We start from the raw sequence: 19894 nt of genomic DNA, 5'->3' as shown, positions 1-19894 counted from the left end.
TGAAGAGATTTCACCCCATGCTTCCTGAAGCACCTCCCACAAGTTGGATTGGCTTGATGGGCACTTCTTACGTACCATACGGTCAAGCTGCTCCCACAACAGCTCAATAGGGTTGAGATCCGGTGACTGTGCTGGCCACTCCATTATAGACAGAATACCAGCTGACTGCTTCTTCCCTAAATAGTTATTGCATAGTTTGGAGCTGTTATTTGGGTCATTGTCCTGTTGTAGGAGGAAATTGGCTCCAATCAAGCGCCATCCACAGGGAATGGCATGGCGCTGCAAAATGGAGTGATAGCCTTCCTTTTTCAAGATCCCTTTTACCCTGTACAAATCTCCCACTTTACCACCACCAAAGCACCCCCAGACCATCACATTGCCTCCACCATGCTTGACAGGTGGCATCAAGCACTCCTCCAGCATCATTTGGTCTGCGTCTTACAAATGTTGTTCTTTGTGATCCGAACACCTCAAACTTCGATTCGTCTGTCCATAACTTTTTTCCAATCTTCCTCTGTCCAGTGTCTGTGTTCTTTTGGCCATCTTAATCTTTTATTTTTATTGGCCAGTCTGAGATATGGCTTTTTCTTTGCAACTTTGCCTAGGTCAGCATCCCGGAGTCGCCTCTTCACTGTTGACGTTGAGACTGGTGTTTTGCAGATACTATTTAATGAAGCTGCCAGTTGAGGACCTGTGAGGCGTCTGTTTCTCAAACTAGACACTAATGTATTTATCCTCTTGCTCAGTTGTGCACCGGGGCCTCCCACTCCTCCTTCTATTCTGGTTAGAGCCAGTTTGCACTGTTCTGTGAAGGGAGTAGTACACAGCGTTGTTCGAGATCTTCAGTTTCTTGGCAATTTCTCGCATGGAATAACCTTAATTTCTCAGAACAAGAATAGACTGATGAGTTTCAGAAGAAAGTTATTTGTTTCTGGCCATTTTGAGCCTGTAATCGAACCCACAATTGCTGATGCTCCAGATACTCAACTAGTCTCAAGAAGGCCAGTTTTATTGCTTCTTTAATCAGCACAACAGTTTTCAGCTGTGCTAACATAATTGCAAAAAGGTTTTCTAATGATCAGTTAGCCTTTTAAAATGATAAACTTGGATTAGCAAACACAACGTGCCATTGGAACACAGGACTGATGGTTGCTGATAATGGGCCTCTGAACGCCTATGTAGATATTCCATAAAAAATCAGCCGTTTCCAGCTACAATAGCCATTTACAACATTAACAATGTCTACACTGTATTTCTGATCAATTTGATGTTATTTTAATGGCCCAAAAAATTGCTTTTCTTTTGAAAACAAGGACATTTCTAAGTGACCCCAAACTTTTGAACGGTAGTGTAACTTTAACCCATTTTATAAGAGATTCTCCTAAATTGAAATATTCCATCAAAAGCCTTTTCAAAGTCAGTTATCAATACTAGGCCTGGTTTCCCAGATTTTTCATAGTGTTCTATTGTTTCCAGTACTTGCCTTATATTATCTCCAATGTATCGTCCATGTAAAAAAACCTGTCTGATTAGATTGAATAATGTCCGACAATACCTTTTTTAATTCTATGCGCTATACATTTTGCTAGAATTTTCACATCACGACACTGAAGTGTAAGGGGCCTCCAATTTTTTTAATGGACTGGATCTTTATATTTACCACTTGGGTCCTGTTTCAGTAATAATGAAATCAGACCTTCTTGTTGAGTATCTGATAATCTACTATTTTTATAGTAGTGGTTAAAACATGCTATTAACGGTCCTCTGAGTATATCAAAAAGGTTTGATATACCTTGACTGGTATGCCATCCAACCCTGGAGTTTTACCGGACTTAAAGGCTTTAATTGCATCAAGAAGTTCCTCTTCTGTAATTTGGCATTCACACGAGTCTTTCTGTACAGGTGTTAATTTTACATTTATTAACAGAAAATAAATCCATACAATTAACATCGGTTAGTCGAGACGAAGGAGACTGAAACGAAAACATATGCTTAAAGTACTTTGCTTCTTCTTTCAAAATATTGTTTGGTGAATCATGGTTGACTCTGTCATTTGTAACTAGTTTCAGTAAATAATTTTTGGTAGCATTTCTATGTTGAAGATTAAAAATTATTTGGTGCATTTTTTTCCCCCATATTCCATCCAGTTGGCTTTATTTTATAGTATATAACACTTGATCTTTCTTGAATGAGTTCCTCACTTTCTTTTAGTTTTTCCTCTAACTTATTCTGTGCCTCTATAGTACCGTTTTTATTGCTATCTATCTGTTCTGTTAGTCCTTCCATTTCCTTTATTAATATGGACTCTTTTGTTCTAAAAATGCTTTTGTTTTAGAGATGAGTATTGAATTGCATGGCCTCTAAAGGCACATTTGAAAGTGCCCCATACAATAAGGGGATCTGCTGTAACTATGTTATGTCGTAAAAGTCAGTTATAAATTATTCTGTCCTAGTTAAAAACAAGTTATCATCCAATAGGCTTTGGTTACATTTCCAATATCCTCGCCCATGTGGAAATTCAGTAAGAGTAATGTATATGCCAATTATTTGATGGTCCGACCGCATTCTGTCCCCTAGCAACACTTTTTTAAACTTTTGGTGCCAACGAGAATGCCATGAGAAAGTAGTGAAGACGACTAGCTTGACTGAACCTCCGCCAGATAACAAAATATTCAGAAATAAACTTTTATTTTGAGAAAGATGAGCACCAAATGGGCGTGGTCTTATTGCCTCAACAACCGAAATACGTATGTGAGTGTAGATTTCTTAGTGAATCAGAAAATCTATAGTTATTTCTGGTTGCTTATCAAAGTTATCTGGCTCATTGACCCTGCTTTGTAGTGTACCCCTCTGCAGTTAAAACAAGAACAAAGTGGGAAACCTGCCACTGTTTTGGTAAACAACTGAGGTTGGAGAAATGTAAACTCATATTCAGACAGATCTTTGGATGCCAGGACTGATCACCCATATAATAGTTTTAACCATGTTATGAGGCTATATACAGTGTTTGTTAGCAATTTACATTGTTTACAAACAATAGATTAAAACATGCTTAGCATTTTAGGTTCAGATTTATTTTGTGTTCTGTGGCGGTGTGACTGTCCAAAGTCCAAAAAATGGATGTACCAATCACAGATTGCCCCTTTTTAAAACCCCCTAGAGTCAATTGATGCTGCTGTGCGTCACACAGTGACGTCATGTTGAATATTGAATAGCTCTCCGTGTGTATGCTAGAGGTTATATAATTTAATACCATATTGTAGTGGCTGCAGCTCAATCCCCTCTTTTTTCGCTTATTCCATAACATGAGGCTTGTGAAAGAGACCATTTTCTACACATGAGAGGATCCGGACAAGAAAATCATCACGGAATCATCTGTAAAACCCAAACCGTGTGAGCTATAAACTAATATGTTACCAATATGGAAAGGGGAGATTTTATTTGGCTCTACGACACAAGCGTCACGGCAGGCCTCTGAACTACTTCGTTTCGAAGAGGTATTCTCACAAAACCGACTGTCCAGACCGAACTGTTGGAGCTATAAACCAATGTGTCACCGATATCGGCAACTGTCACGAAGGCGAAAGGTGTCCGTTTTCCTGCTCTACAATGCACACGAGCTTCAGGGGAGTCGTCTGAAGATAATGCAGTACCAGTGCATAGTGTAAAATGTCTCAAAGGATAATGTGACCAAACATGGTTTTCTTATATCTCCTAGATATAGGAGAGACACTTCAAAACCTTTTTCCTGTGATGGACATTTTCTTGTGTGTATGTGAACATGTGTTTAGCACGATGCTGCTTTGTAATAAGCTGTCTTGGTTGGGTTCATGCGAGTGACTGGTTGAAGGAGTAAACCCACACTATCACTCATAAGCAATTTGGCAGAACATTGTTCTGGGACTAGAGAGGCGATACAAGGTCTCAGCTTTGAGAGATGAAGCCTCGTGAGGTATCAGTCAGTCACATGCAGGAACCAACGTTTTAATAATGAATAATGTAAATCATGCTTATATAACTTGTCTGTGTAGCAGTATATAAGGACTGAAAGGGAACGCCCCTTTCAGAATTTTCATCAAGCTTGTGTTGAGTTTGTGAACCTCTCAGCGTGTTAAATAAAGATTGATTCATTTACTTTGAGTTTGAGTCCTTTAGTGTTGAATTTCCACAACAGTTCTGGCGTCACGAACAGGTGATTGATCTTCTCGGTGTGATCCAGCAGTAAAGGTCTGCGAGGGAACGCCGGCGGCGCATTCTTTGGGAAGGCGTCAAGGGACATTTCCATCTCCCTAAAAGAGGACGAGGACCCGTCCCTAACAGACCTCCACTGCGGAACACACCTGGGGAGAAACACAGCATCAACGACACCTTGAAGGACGGTTCAACTGATTTCAGTAAGTCAACTTAATTGAAGTAATACATTGTTTTAGAAAGGATCCAAATTCTGTGTGAACTGGGCGAGTTCGGGGAACATCGTTTATAACGTTATATAGGCATTCTGTGTGAACTTTAATTTAATAACGTAGTCTAGTGTTCTGTGTGAATGCTCTTAAACTATGGAATAGTTAGCATATGGTAATAGTAATTAGGAAGGGAATATGTGTGTGCGTGTCTTTGAATGCCTAAACAAGTTCTGTGTGAACTGTTCTTAGTTCTGTGTGAACTGTTCTGTGTGAACTGTTCTTAGTTCTGTGTGGACTGTTCTTAGTTCTGTGTGGACTGTTCTTAGTTCTGTGTGAACTGTTCTTAGTTCTGTGTGGACTGTTCTTAGTTCTGTGTGGACTGTTCTTAGTTCTGTGTGGACTGTTCTTAGTTCTGTGTGAACTGTTCTTAGTTCTGTGTGGACTGTTCTTAGTTCTGTGTGAACTGTTCTTAGTTCTGTGTGGACTGTTCTTAGTTCTGTGTGGACTGTTCTTAGTTCTGTGTGGACTGTTCTGTGTGAACTGTTCTTAGTTCTGTGTGGACTGTTCTTAGTTCTGTGTGGACTGTTCTTAGTTCTGTGTGGACTGTTCTTAGTTCTGTGTGGACTGTTCTTAGTTCTGTGTGAACTGTTCTTAGTTCTGTGTGGACTGTTCTTAGTTCTGTGTGGACTGTTCTTAGTTCTGTGTGGACTGTTCTTAGTTCTGTGTGAACTGTTCTTAGTTCTGTGTGGACTGTTCTGTGTGAACTGTTCTTAGTTCTGTGTGGACTGTTCTTAGTTCTGTGTGGACTGTTCTTAGTTCTGTGTGGACTGTTCTGTGTGAACTGTTCTTAGTTCTGTGTGGACTGTTCTTAGTTCTGTGTGGACTGTTCTTAGTTCTGTGTGGACTGTTCTTAGTTCTGTGTGGACTGTTCTTAGTTCTGTGTGGACTGTTCTTAGTTCTGTGTGGACTGATTGATAACGTTATATAGGGGTTCTGGGAGAATACCTAAGCAAGGGTTATATAGGCGTTCTGGGAGAATACCTAAGTAGTTCAGGGAACGACATGAATGTTCTGCGAACTTCGTTTAGAATAGGGAAATATGTTCATTGATGCCCCCCGGACACAGATTATATCAAGAACATGATCACCTGGTACCTCTCAGGCTGACTGCACTGTGCTGATCATTGCTGGTGGTGTGGATGTGAATATCTAAGAAAGTTCTGTGTGAACTGAACGAAGTCCCGTTATATAGGCATTCTGGGAATAGCTTAAGTAGTTCAGGGAACTGCACGAAGTTCTGTGTGGACTTCGATTGATAACGTTGTATAGGGATTCTGTGTGAATACCGAAGCAAGTTATGTGTGAATTAAATATAGGAAAATAGTGAGGTGGTGTGTGAAAATAGCAAAGGAGAGAATGTAATTTACCAAATATGTTGTCCGAATAGAATATTAGTGTGAAGGGTGAATTTGTGAATATCTAAACCCCTGTATTAGAAAAGAAAGAATGTAATTGACCAAATATGTTGTCTGAATAGAATATTAGTGTGAAGGATGAATTTGTGAATATCTAAACCCCTGTATTAGAAAAGAAAGAAGGTAATTTACCAAATATGTTGTCCGAATAGAATATTAGTGAATATCATATTAATATTGAATATCCAATGGAGATTGGTGATAGTATATGCAGTAAATGTTGGGATGGATTAAAACACAAATGATTAATGAGTGGAGGGTGGACATTGGCCTCCCTGTGAACAGACGTTATCATGTTTTGTTAAGTCTGTAATTAAAACCTTTTTGTTGCTGATTTAAGGCTTAGCAAAGTGAAAACTAACAATGTTTATTTTCTCTTTTAGGAGAGGATGGGGTGTCCTTATCTCTCCCTTTGAAATGTTTACCGAGGCTGTTGCCTTGGGAGAGAAGTTAGTGAAATTCTGCAGTTCTATTAAGTATAAAGGTACCCAGATCCGGCCGGAATGGGAGCTCCCAATTCAGTAAAGCCTGGCCGTTTTGTTTGTTTTTGCCCTACGTCTTACCACACACACACCAGCACACCCACACACGACCCACCTGTTATGAATATTAGTTAGTGGTGTTAATACCGTGTCTGATTTATTGTGTGGGGTCTTTTTATTTGGTTTTAGTAGGTTCTTCGTGGGTTAGAGAGGATGCACCTTAAAGGGCACACACATTTAGTTTTCTGAAGTAGCTATTGTCCGAATTCTGGTTGCACATATGTAAGTTCTCCTGATAAGAAATTAACTGAGGCCTCCCAACTAGCGCAGTGGTCTAAGGCACTGCATCGCAGAGCTATCTGCGTTACTACAGATCCTGGTTCGATACCGGGCCGCGACCGGTAGACCCATGAGGCGATGCACAATTGGCCCAGCGTCAGGAGGGTTTGGCCGGCCGGAATGTCCTTGTCCCATCGCACTCTAGCGACTCCTGTGGCGGACCGGGCGCAGTGCACGCTGACACGGTCGCCAGGTGTACGGTGTTTCCTCTGACACATTGGTGCGGCTGGCTTCCGTGTGAAGCGTGAATTGTGTCAAGAAGCAGTGCGGCTTGGCTGGGTTGTGTTTCGGAGGACACATGGCTCTCAACCTTCGCCTCTCCCGAGTCCGTACGGGAGTTGCAGCGATGGGACAATACTGTAACCACCAATTGGATATGCCGAAATCGGGGGGGAAAAGGGGGAAAGAAATGTACTGAAAAACCCAATATAAACCTGGTTCACAGAATGTTTGAAATGTCTTTTAAATAATGAGTCTGAAGTACAGGGAAAGAACAGACTCACTTAATGGTGTTGAATGACATCTGACCGCTGTTCTGACTTTCTGGTGAGGCCTGATCACCCTCGCCAGAAAGGATAGAGACATTGGGTGAGATTTAAATATAATATGTAAATGCTGGTAAATATGAAGAAGTGTATTGTTGTTTGTTTTTGTTTTGTTTTTGTCTTGCTTCAATACAAATCTCACCAGATTGGGTTGCTGTATGGTGGGATGTTTCCCTAAGGGTTAGTCCTCTGACTCCCTGACCCTGTAACTCTGCGGTGAGGTCGCCAATATGATAGGGGAGTATACGCCAATTTGCAAAATGGTTTCAACATGTGTTGTTATTCTCTTTGACATTTGTTTTAGAAATGTTTATGAAGAATATTGGAAGTGTAATAATTGTCATACAGTGAATAGTTTGTCTGGATATCCTGAATCAGAAATACCCTAAACTGTCGTTCTGGTCTGTCCTCTCTCGAGGTTATGGCGATAGTGACTCCAGATGGTATTTAGATGCAAGGAAGGGATCATTTGACCGAGAACAGTGTGAGCCTCACCCCCTCTAACCGGCCGAAGTAATGGCGACAATGGCGTTCACTATGGTCCTTCACCACTTCTACCTGAGACCTGAGTCCGAGCCAGCAACCAGTCGAAGCTATCAACTGCCTTTTCTCTCAGGAGTGAAAGAAGTGGTGGCGTGAGCATGGAGAGTGGTGTACTGGTCGTAAAATGGACAAGACAGAATGGACCGTAAAAGGGTTGTGGCGGCTCAGGTGAGACATTCGTCTGCTTGGGGAAATCAGATTATTTCCCAAGATATTGAAAATCGGGACATTATCAAGGGCCATCCACTTTGACAGGCGTTAGTTACATGTGTGCCATGGGGAGGATGAAGTAGAAGAGACGCCAGAAGAATGAGTGCCGGGAAGGAGGGGTCAACCGTGCCCGTAATTGAGTTAGGGTTGCCCTAAATGTTTTATTTTGGGGTATCAGGTTGATTTTCGGGGTCTACACACTGGGAAATGTATAGTAATTTAGACAAAAAATGCATTGAGATACCGATCTGTCATTAACATGCAACTCGTGGCAGTGTAAGACAGGGACAAACAGGGGCCGTGCTGAGAAAAGTTAATGCTGGGAATATAAGATGAATATAATGTATGTCAATGTTTAGTAATACATACTGTATATATATATTTCCCGTATGTAAATGTCCATTCTGCCAGTGTCGGTGGTGTGCTAAGTTGAGGGCCTTGTGATAGACTCAACGTGAAGCACTAAGGACTGTCATTCTAAATAACTTATCAATAGTTCTAATTATGATTGGGAAAGGAGAGAAGGAGAGACGGAGTGCGTTGCCCCTAAACTGTGAGGAGAGCACAAAGTGAAGGGGAGGGTGCACTGCTCATCCTGCAGGTGGTTTCTGAAACTAATTCAATATTTGTGAGAATCCAGTGAGTCCAGGGAGGGTTCCTCCCAGGGAAACCTTATCTTTCCGTGTCCTTCCGAGAGGGAGGTTATCAGAAAACACACTAGATTGTAACTTGGACTAACCATAATTAGGACGTTGATATTAGGGGCTTTGTGGTCCTTGCCCCAATCTCATTCTCATCAAGGGGGGTGTGAAATTATTAAACATGTATTTTCTCTCTTCCCTGTTCAAGTCAATATGTATTCTAGTTGCCATGGAACATGCGAGTGACTAATTGACTTGAGCACGTTTTAGTATGTTTATAACTATATAAGTGGCCTAGCAGTAGTGATTAACGTGTTATGGGTTAGGTGGAATGATCTATGTGCAAATGTATTTGTGGTCAGAGGCAAAGCACATAAGGGGCCTGTCTCTGAGACAGAATGTTTCCATAAGGATGAGATAGGAGTCATGTGATAGAGCTAATACTATAGATAGTGAACTATTGCCCTATAGCACTGTATTAAAGCTTCACTGTTTTATATCATTATATTATCTCAATATGTTATAGCTTCACTGTTTTATATCATAATATTATCTCTATGTTATAGCTTCACTGTTTTATATCATAATATTATCTCTATGTTATAGCTTCACTGTTTTATATCATAATATTATCTCAATATGTTATAGCTTCACTGTTTTATATCATAATATTATCTCTATATGTTATAGCTTCACTGTTTTATATCATAATATTATCTCTATATGTTATAGCTTCACTGTTTTATATCATAATATTATCTCTATATGTTATAGCTTCACTGTTTTATATCATAATATTATCTCTATATGTTATAGCTTCACTGTTTTATATCATAATATTATCTCTATGTTATAGCTTCACTGTTTTATATCATAATATTATCTCAATATGTTATAGCTTCACTGTTTTATATCATAATATTATCTCAATATGTTATAGCTTCACTGTTTTATATCATAATATTATCTCTATGTTATAGCTTCACTGTTTTATATCATAATATTATCTCTATGTTATAGCTTCACTGTTTTATATCATTGTATTATCTCTGTTTTGCATCGTGATATTCACTTGAATAGGAATGGGTTGCTTATTCTCAAATAGCTGTTTGTGTATGAGTCTGGATAATTAACAATGGACTGAGACAAGGTGCCAGAATGTATACTCCCTACTGATAAGAAGACCGGGAGATGTGTGGAGGAGTACAAAGGTTCTGGACTCGGGCGATAACACCACCTGCCTAGCAACAGAGATTCTTTGTACATTCTCAGTGGCGACCCGACATATAGGGAAGAGCCCCACCTTTTTTGAGCCCCGCCTTTCTAGCTAAAATAATAATAATTTGGGATGCCTGTTTTGCATGTTATTTGGCATGAATACGTGCCACATACCAGTTTGCAAACAATGTAAAAAAAACAAAAACAACAATGCATAAATAATTAACAGAGTAGCAGCAGCGTAAAAAAATGGGGTGGGGGTGCAAATAGTCCGGGTAGCCATGATTAGCTGTTCAGGAGTCTTATGGCTTGGGGGTAGAAGCTGTTGAGAAGCCTTTTGGACCTAGACTTGGCGCTCCGGTACCGCTTGCCGTGCGGTAGCAGAGAGAACAGTCTATGACTAGGGTGGCATGAGTCTTTCACAATTCCTCTGACACCGCCTGGTATAGAGGTCCTGGATGGCAGGAAGCTTGGCCCCAGTGATGTACTGGGCCGTACGCACTACCCTCTGTAGTGGCTTGCGGTCGGAGGCCGAGCAGTTGCCATACCAGGCGGTGATGCAACCAGTCAGGATGCTCTCGATGGTGCAGCTGTATAACTTTTTGAGGATCTGAGGACCCATGCCAAATATTTTCAGTCTCCTGAGGGGGAATAGGCTTTGTCGTACCCTCTTCATGACTGTCTTGGTGTATTTGGACCATGATAGTTTGTTGGTGATGTGGACACCAAGGAACTTGAAGCTCTCAACCTGTTCCACTACAACCCCGTCGATGAGAATGGGGGCGTGCTCAGTCCTCTTTCTTTTCCTGTAGTCCACAATCATCTCCTTTGTCTTGGTCACGTTGAGGGAGAGGTTGTTATCCTGGCACCACACGGCCAGGTCTCTGACCTCCTCCCTATAGGCTGTCTCATCGTTGTCGAAGATCAGGCCTACCACTGTTGTGTCATCGGTAAACTTAATGATGGTGTTGGAGTCGTGCCTGGCCATGCAGTCATGGGTGAACAGGGTGTACAGGAGGGGACTGAGTATGCACCCCTGAGGGGCCCCCGTGTTGAGGATAAGCGTGGCAGATGTGTTGTTACCTACCCTTACCGCCTGGGGGCGGCCCGTCAGGAAGTCCAGGATCCAGTTGCAGAGGGAGGTGTTTAGTCCCAGGATCCTTAGCTTAGTGATGAGCTTGGAGGGCACTATGGTGTTGAACGCTGAGCTGTAGTCAATGAATAGCATTCTCACGTAGGTGTTCCTCTTGTCCAGGTGGGAAAGGGCAGTGTGGAGTGCAATAGAGATTGCATAATCTGTGGATCTGTTGGGGCGGTATGCAAATTGGAGTGGGTCTAGGGTTTCTGGGATAATGGTGTTGATGTGAGCCATGACCAGCCAATAAAAGCACTTCATGGTTGCAGACATGAGTGCTACGGGTCGGTAGTCATTTAGGCAGGTTATCTTAGTGTCCTTGGGCACGGGGACTATGGTGGTCTGCTTGAAACATGTTGGTATTACAGACTCAGTCAGGGACATGTTGAAAATGTCGCTGAAGACACTTGCCAGTTGGTCAGCACATGCTCGGAGTACACGTCCTGGTAATCCGTCTGGCCCTGCGGCCTTGTGAATGTTGACCTGCTTAAAAGTCTTACTCACATCGGCTACGGAGAGCGTGATCACATAGTCATCCGGAACAGCTGGTGCTCTCATGCATGCTTCAGTGTTGCTTGCCTCGAAGCGAGCATAGAAGTGGTTTAGCTCGTCTGGTAGGCTTGTGTCACTGAATTTGTCTCCCAGTGTCTGTTGGAAAGCAGACTGAACCAGGTTTCCTTCTGGTACTCAGTGATGTATTGTGTGGGATTTTCCCCAAACATAACGCTTTGTATTCAGGACAAAAAGTATATTTCTTTGCCACATTTTTTTGCAGTGTTACTTTAGTGCCTTATTTCAAACAGGAAACATGTTTTGGAATATTTTCATTCTGTAGAGGCTTCCTTCTTTTCACTCAGTCATTTAAATTAGTATTGTGAGTAACTACTATGTTATTGATCCAGCCTCAGTTTTCTATCACAGCCATTTAACTCCGTAACTGGTTTAAAATCACCATTGGCCTCATGGTGAAATCCCTGAGTGGTTACCTTCTTCTCCGTCAACTGAGTTAGGAAGGACGCCTGTATCTTTCTAGTGACTGGGGGTATTGATACACCACCCAAAGTGTAATTAAAAACGTCACCATGCTCAAAGGGATATTCAATGTTTGTTTTTGACCAATCTACCAATAGGTGCCCTTCTTCTTTGCAAGGTATTGGAAAACCTCCCTGCTCTTTGTGGTTGAATCTGTGCTTGAAATTCACTGCTCTACTGAGGGACCTTACAGATAATTGTATGTGTGGGGTACAGAGATGAGGTAGTCGTTAAACACCATTATTACGCACTGAGTTGCTTTTCTCCGCGGTTGCTGCCACAAGAAAGCCAACACATCTAGAGAAAATGCTTGATGAGGTCAGTTCCTATCAGATTCGTTTTTGTTTTTTAGTGGCATCTTCAATCAGTTGAATGGACTTAATTTTGGACTACAGGGGAGGGATAAAACAGTTATTGACATGATTGAAAAACGGACTTCTTTTCTAAATAAATGTTATTTTCTCTGATTTGAGGCCAAACAAAACACTCCATTTCCCTACACTGCGCAAATATATTCAGTCATCATCAATACAGATCACTCCCATGTTGTCTGAGTTTTTAGAGAAACTGAAAAGCTAACTTTGCAACGAGATGAGTCCAACCCTTCCCCCTTCGCTTACCGTCTACTTCAAAGTTTCTCCTATCAGCCTCAAGAGCGGCCAGTCTCATCAAATGGTGCTCAGATGGCCTGCTGGAGACATGGACACAGCAGGGTCCCGATGAAGACTGAGGATGACTACGGCTCAGTCAAGGAACTTCTCCATTGGAGAACAACACACTGCACACAAAAGTGCATCAAACTCTCTTATTTCCTCAAGCAAACAGCGTAAATGGACTGAAACGATGGTTAAAGTGTTGAGAAGTGTGTGTAATAGGATTTTGTATTTTGGATGTGTATGATATATGACCCTCACTAGTGGACAACTACAAATACATAGATGTCTGGTTAGACTGTAAACTCTCCTTCCAGACTCACATTAAGAATCTCCAATCCAAAGTTAAATGTAGAATCGGCTTCCTATTTCGCAACAAAGCCTCCTTCACTCATGCTGCCAAACATGCCCTGGTAAAACGGACTATCCTACCGATCCTTGACTTCGGCGATGTCATTTACAAAATAGTCTCCAACACTCTACTCAGCAAATTGGATGTAGTCTATCACAGTGCCATCCGTTTTGTCACCAAAGCCCCATATACTACCCACCACTGTGACCTGTACGCTCTTGTTGGCTGGTCCTCACTACATATTTGTCGCCAAACCCACTGGCTCCAGGCCATCTATAAATCACTGCTAGGCAAATCCCCACCTTATCTTAGCTCATTGGTCACTATAGCAACACCCACCCGTAGTATGCGCTCCAGCAGGTATTTCTCACTGGTCATCCCCAAAGCCAACACCTCCTTTGGCCGCCATTCCTTCCAGTTCTCTGCTGCCAATGACTGGAACGAATTGCAAAAATCTCTGAAGCTGGAGACTCTTATCTCCCTCACTAATTTTAAGCATCAGTTGTCAGAGCACCTTACCGATCACTGCACCTGTACACAGCCCATCTGAAATTAGCCCACCCAACTACCTCATCCCCATATTGTTATTTATTTTGCTCATTTGCACCCCAGTATCTCTATTTGCACATCATCTCTTGCACATCTATCATTCCAGTGTTAATACTAATTGTAATTATTTTGCACTATAGTCTATTTATTGCCTTACCTCCATAACTTGCTACATCTGAAGGATCTAGAGAGATTCTGTACGGAGGAATGGTCTCAGATCCCTTGTCATGTGTTCTCCAACCTCATCACACGTTATAGGAGAAGACTCAGAGCTGTTATCTTGGCAAAGGGAGGTTGCACAAAGTATTGAATGAAGGGGTTCCAATAATTGTGGCACACATATATTTGAGAAAAATATTTGTTTTATGATAATAATTATTTTTTCTTTCAATTATTTTACATTAATTAAAGGTTAGATTTTTGTGAATATTTTGAATGAAAAGACCAAGAGGATCAAAAATAAATAATTTTTTTTCACACCCCGTTTTGCTCATACAGTGGGGAAAAAAAGTATTTAGTCAGCCACCAATTGTGCAAGTTCTCCCACTTAAAAAGATGAGAGAGGCCTGTAATTTTCATCATAGGTACACGTCAACTATGACAGACAAATTGAGAAAAGAAAATCCAGAAAATCACATTGTAGGATTTTTAATGAATTTATTTGCAAATTATGGTGGAAAATAAGTATTTGGTCACCTACAAACAAGCAAGATTTCTGGCTCTCACAGACCTGTAACTTCTTCTTTAAGAGGCTCCTCTGTCCTCCACTCGTTACCTGTATTAATGGCACCTGTTTGAACTTGTTATCAGTATAAAAGACACCTGTCCACAACCTCAAACAGTCACACTCCAAACTCCACTATGGCCAAGACCAAAGAGCTGTCAAAGGACACCATAAACAAAATTGTAGACCTGCACCAGGCTGGAATGACTGAATCTGCAATAGGTAAGCAGCTTGGTTTGAAGAAATCAACTGTGGGAGCAATTATTAGGAAATGGAAGACATACAAGACCACTGATAATCTCCCTCGATCTGAGGCTCCACGCAAGATCTCACCCCGTGGGGTCAAAATGATCACAAGAACGGTGAGCAAAAATCCCAGAACCACACGGGGGGACCTAGTGAATGACCTGCAGAGAGCTGGGACCAAAGTAACAAAGCCTACCATCAGTAACACACTACGCCGCCATGGACTCAAATCCTGCAGTGCTAGACGTGTCCCCCTGCTTAAGCCAGTACATGTCCAGGCCCGTCTGAAGTTTGCTAGAGTGCATCCAGAAGAGGATTGGGAGAATGTCATATGGTCAGATGAAACCAAAATATAACTTTTTGGTAAAAACTCAACTCGTCGTGTTTGGAGGACAAAGAATGCTGAGTTTCATCCAAAGAACACCATACCTACTGTGAAGCATGGGAGTGAAAACATCATACTTTGGGGCTGTTTTTCTGCAAAGGGACCAGGACGACTGATCCGTGTAAAGGAAAGAATGAATGGGGCCATGTATCGTGAGATTTTGAGTGAAAACCTCCTTCCATCAGCAAGGGCATTGAAGATGAAACGTGGCTGGGTCTTTCAGCATGACAATGATCCCAAACACACCGCCCGGGCAACGAAGGAGTGGCTTCGTAAGAAGCATTTCAAGGTCCTGGAGTCTCCAGATCTCAACCCCATAGAAAATCTTTGGAGGGGAGTTGAAAGTCCGTGTTGCCCAGCGACAGCCCCAAAACATCACTGCTCTAGAGGAGATCTGCATGGAGGAATGGGCCAAAATACCAGCAACAGTGTGTGAAAACCTTGTGAAGACTTACAGAAAACGTTTGACCTGTGTCATTGCCAACAAAGGGTATATAACAAAGTATTGAGAAACTTTTGTTATTGACCAAATACTTATTTTCCACCATAATTTGCAAATAAATTCATTAAAAATCCTACAATGTGATTTTCTGGATTTTTTTTCCTCATTTTGTCTGTCATAGTTGACGTCTACCTATGATGAAAATTACAGGCCTCTCTCATCTTTTTAAGTGGGAGAACTTGCACAATTGGTGGCTGACTAAATACTTTTTTTCCCCACTGTATTTACCAAGGGTGCCAATATTAGTGGAGGGCACTGTACAGGGAGCAATATGTTTTTCAACATCAAATTGCAATAACATCACAGTATCGAATCGCATATAGTGAATGAGAGCAACCCGCCTCTACGTATTTTACTGGTTTGTGGCCCACTGACACCGCCCTGTTAGACGGGAATAAGACAACCCAAGTGTTGATACATGGGAACTTTATTTACACACAATGACCAAGATGAAATCCATGTTAGCTCATTTTTACCAGCATGTCACCTATGCAACTAGAGGCGACAAGACTCTTTATCACCTTTAACCAAATCTGACCATAACTCTCCTCCTGATTCCCGTTTACAAGCAAAAACTCAAATAGGAAATACCAGTGACGCGCTCAATACGGAAGTAGTCTGATGAAGCGGATGCTAAGCTACAGGACTGTTTCACTTGCGCAGACTGGAATGTGTTCCGCGATTCATCCGATAACATTAAGGAGTGTACCACATCAGTCACCAAATTCATTAATATGTGCATTGATGACGTCATCCCCCCAGTGACCGGACGTACATATCCTAACCAGAAGCCATGGATTACAGGCAACATACCCACTGAGCTAAAGGCTATAGCTACCACTTTCAAGGAGCGGGACACTAATCATGACGCTTATAAGAAATCCCCCTACGACCTCCAACGAGCCATCAAAAAATCAAAACGTCAATACAGGACTAAGATCGAATCCTACTACACCAGCTCTGACGCTCGTCGGATGTGGCAGGGTTTGCAAACTATCACAGATTACAAAGGGAAACCCAGCTGCGAGCTGCCCAGTGACACAAGCCTACCAGATGAGCTAAATGCCTTCTATGCTCGCTTCAAGGCAAGCAACACTGAACCATGCATGAGAGCACCAGCTGTTCCGGACGACTGTGTGATCACGCTCTCCGTAGCCAATGTGAGGTTAACATATGAGTAAGACCTTTAAACTGGTCAACATTCACAGACTGATCACCAGGATACATACTCAGAGCATGTACTAACCAGCTGGCAAGTGTCTTCACTGACATGTTTAACCTCTCCCTGACCCAGTCTGTAATACCTACATGTTTCAAGCAGACCACCATAGTCCCTGTGCCCAAGAACGCCAAAGTAACCTCTGACTATCGTCCCATAGCACTCACATCTGTAGACATGAAATGCTTCGAAATGCTCACATCAACACCATCATCCCAAACACCCTGGACCCATTCCAATTCGTCTCTCCGGTTGGGCTGGTCTGTGATTCGCTGACAGCTTTCCCGGTCACAGAGAGTTACACACTAAATAACTGAATGAATAACTAAGAAATGAATGAATATACTAATAGACAGAATGAGTCTCTCTGCCACCGTCGGGGGGATGTGTGGAGTTATAAAACTCACAGGCAGGGAAATCCGTAACAGTGAGAATGCTGTTTGTTGACTATAGCTCAGTGTTCAACACCATAGTGCCCTCCAAGCTCACCACTAAGCTCAGGACACCTCCCTCTGCAACTGGGTTCTGGACTTCCTGATGGGCCAACCCCAGGTGGTGAGGTTAGGTAATAACACATCTGCTACACTGACCCTCAACACGAGGGTCCCTCAGGGGTGCATGCTTAGTCCCCTCCTGTACTCCCTGTTCACCCATGACTGCGTAGCCGCACACGACTCCAACACCATCATTAAGATTGCTTACGACACGACAGTGGCTGGCCTGATCACAGACAACGATGAGAAAGCCTATAGGGAGGAGGTCAGTGACCTGGCAGTGTGGTGCCAGGACAACAACCTCTCCTTCAACATCAGCAAGACAAAGGACCTGATTGTGGACTACAGGAAATGGAAGGCCGAGCACGCCCCCATCCACATCGACGGGGCTGTAGTGGAGCGGGTCGAGAGCTTCAAGTTTCTTGGTGTCCACTAAGGATTTATCATGGTTCACACACACCAACACACCAACACAGTCGTAAAGAAGTCACGACAACGCCTCTTCCCTCTCAGGAGGCTGAAAAGATTTGGCATGGGCCCTCAGATCCTCAAAAGGTCTTACAGCTGTACCACTGAGAGCATCTTGACTGGCTGCATCACCGCCTGGTATGGCAACTGCTCGGCCTCCGACCACAAGGCGCTAGAGGGTAGTGCGTACGGCCCAGTACATCACTGAGGCCGAGCTCCCTGCCATCCAGGACCTCTATACCAGGCGGCGTCAGAGGAAGGCCCTAAAAATTGTCCGCCTCCAGCCACCCAAGTCATAAGACTGTTCTCTCTTCTACCGCTCGGCAAGAGGTACCGATGTACCAAGTCTGGAACCAACAGGACACTGAACAGCTTCTACCCCCAAGCCGTAAGACTGCTGAACCTTTAATCAAAATGGCTACCCGGACTATTGGCATAGAACCCTTTTTTTGTTGTAGGACTCTCTTGGACTCTATTCACACTCACTGGACTCTACCCACACACTCACACATACTAAACTGACACTACAACACACACACAAACATACACATACACACACACTTTCACACTATTTCACTCTTCACACGCTGCTGCTACTCTGTGTCCTATGGGTCGTAGCTAACCACTGGATGGAGCCAAAGACACATTTATTAGACAGAGGAGCTTCAGGAGCGCCTAGGAATGTAAACATATTAATAATTATTGTCAGTTACACCACCGAAATCGGGAACTGTAGTCTTAACATTATTGTGTTTTGATGTATTCTAATACCTTTTAATACTTTAGCTCATAGATGTGTTCTAAGACACCTTTTCCATCTGTTTGACCAGAAATTAGATCCTTTGTTTATTCCTAATTTCAGGATGAAAAATGGTTACAAAATGTATATATGCCTTAATTTACCCAAAATATATAGACTCTTAGCTTTCATTTGACATCAAATTTGACGTGCTCCTATGAACGGCACATGTTGGTGCTCATGGGTCCTTTTACATGGAAATGACATTTAACCATTTATCCTCAGCTAATCAAAAGGAAGATTCTCAATGTCTCCAATTTAAATGCATTGTCAGAAGGGCAATAGCCAGCTATATGCTATTTCAATAAGCTTTCGTGACAGACAACTTTTAAATCATGCAAGGTTGAATCTTATATACAGTTGAAGTCGGAAGTTTACATACACTTAGGTTGGAGTCATTAAAACTTGTTTTTCAACCACTCCACAAATTTCTTTTTAACAAACTACAGTTTTGGCAAGTCGGTTATGACATCTACTTTGTGCATGACACAAGTAATTTTTCCAACAATTGTTTATGGACAGATTATTTCACTTATAATTCACTGTATCACAATTCCAGTGGGTCAGAAGTTTACATATACTAAGTTGACTGTGCCTTTAAACAGCTTGGAAAATTCCAGAAAATGACGTCATGACTTTAGAAGCTTCTGATAGGATAATTGACATCATTTGAGTCATTTGGAGGTGTACCTGTGGATGTATTTCAAGGCCTACCTTCAAACTCAGTGCCTCTTTGCTTGACATCATGGGAAAAAAGAAATCAGCCAAGACCTCAAAAAACTAATTGTAGACCTCCACAAGTCTGGTTCATCCTTGGAAGCAATTTCCAAACGCCTGAAGGTACCACGTTCATCTGTACAAACAATAGTACGCAAGTATAAACACCATGGGACCACGCAGCCGTCATACCGCTCAGGAAGGAGACGCGTTCTGTCTCCTAGAGATGAGCGTACTTTGGTGCGAAAAGTGCAAATCAATCCCAGAACAACAGCAAAGTATCTATATCTCCAGTAAAACGAGTCCTATATCGACATAACCTGAAAGGCCGCTCAGCAAGGAAGAAGCCACTGCTCCAAAACCGCCATAAAAAAGCCAGACTACGGTTCGCAACTGCACATGGGGACAAAGATTGTACTTTTTGGAGAAATGTCCTCTGGGGCGGCGCACAATTGGCCCAGCGTTGTCCAGGGTAGGGGAAGAAATGGCCGGCATGGATGTAGCTCAGTTGGTAGAGCATGGCGTTTGCAACTCCAGGGTTGTGGGTTCGATTCCCACGGGGGGCCAGTATAAAAACATTTAAAAAATAATGTATTCACTAACTGTAAATCACTCTGGATAAGAGCGTCTGCTAAATGACTAAAATGTAAACAGTATCAACGTCTCCTGTAACGGCAGACTGTGGTTCAGCCAGATTGTGGTTCAGCCAGCTATATGCTATTTCAATAATGATAAGCTTTTCGTGACAGAAATTCTTCTAAAT

The sequence above is a fragment of the Coregonus clupeaformis genome, unplaced genomic scaffold (genome assembly GCF_020615455.1).
Source record: "Coregonus clupeaformis isolate EN_2021a unplaced genomic scaffold, ASM2061545v1 scaf0090, whole genome shotgun sequence".
Lineage (NCBI taxonomy): Eukaryota > Metazoa > Chordata > Actinopteri > Salmoniformes > Salmonidae > Coregonus > Coregonus clupeaformis.
Note: the sequence above shows the minus strand (reverse complement) of the source record.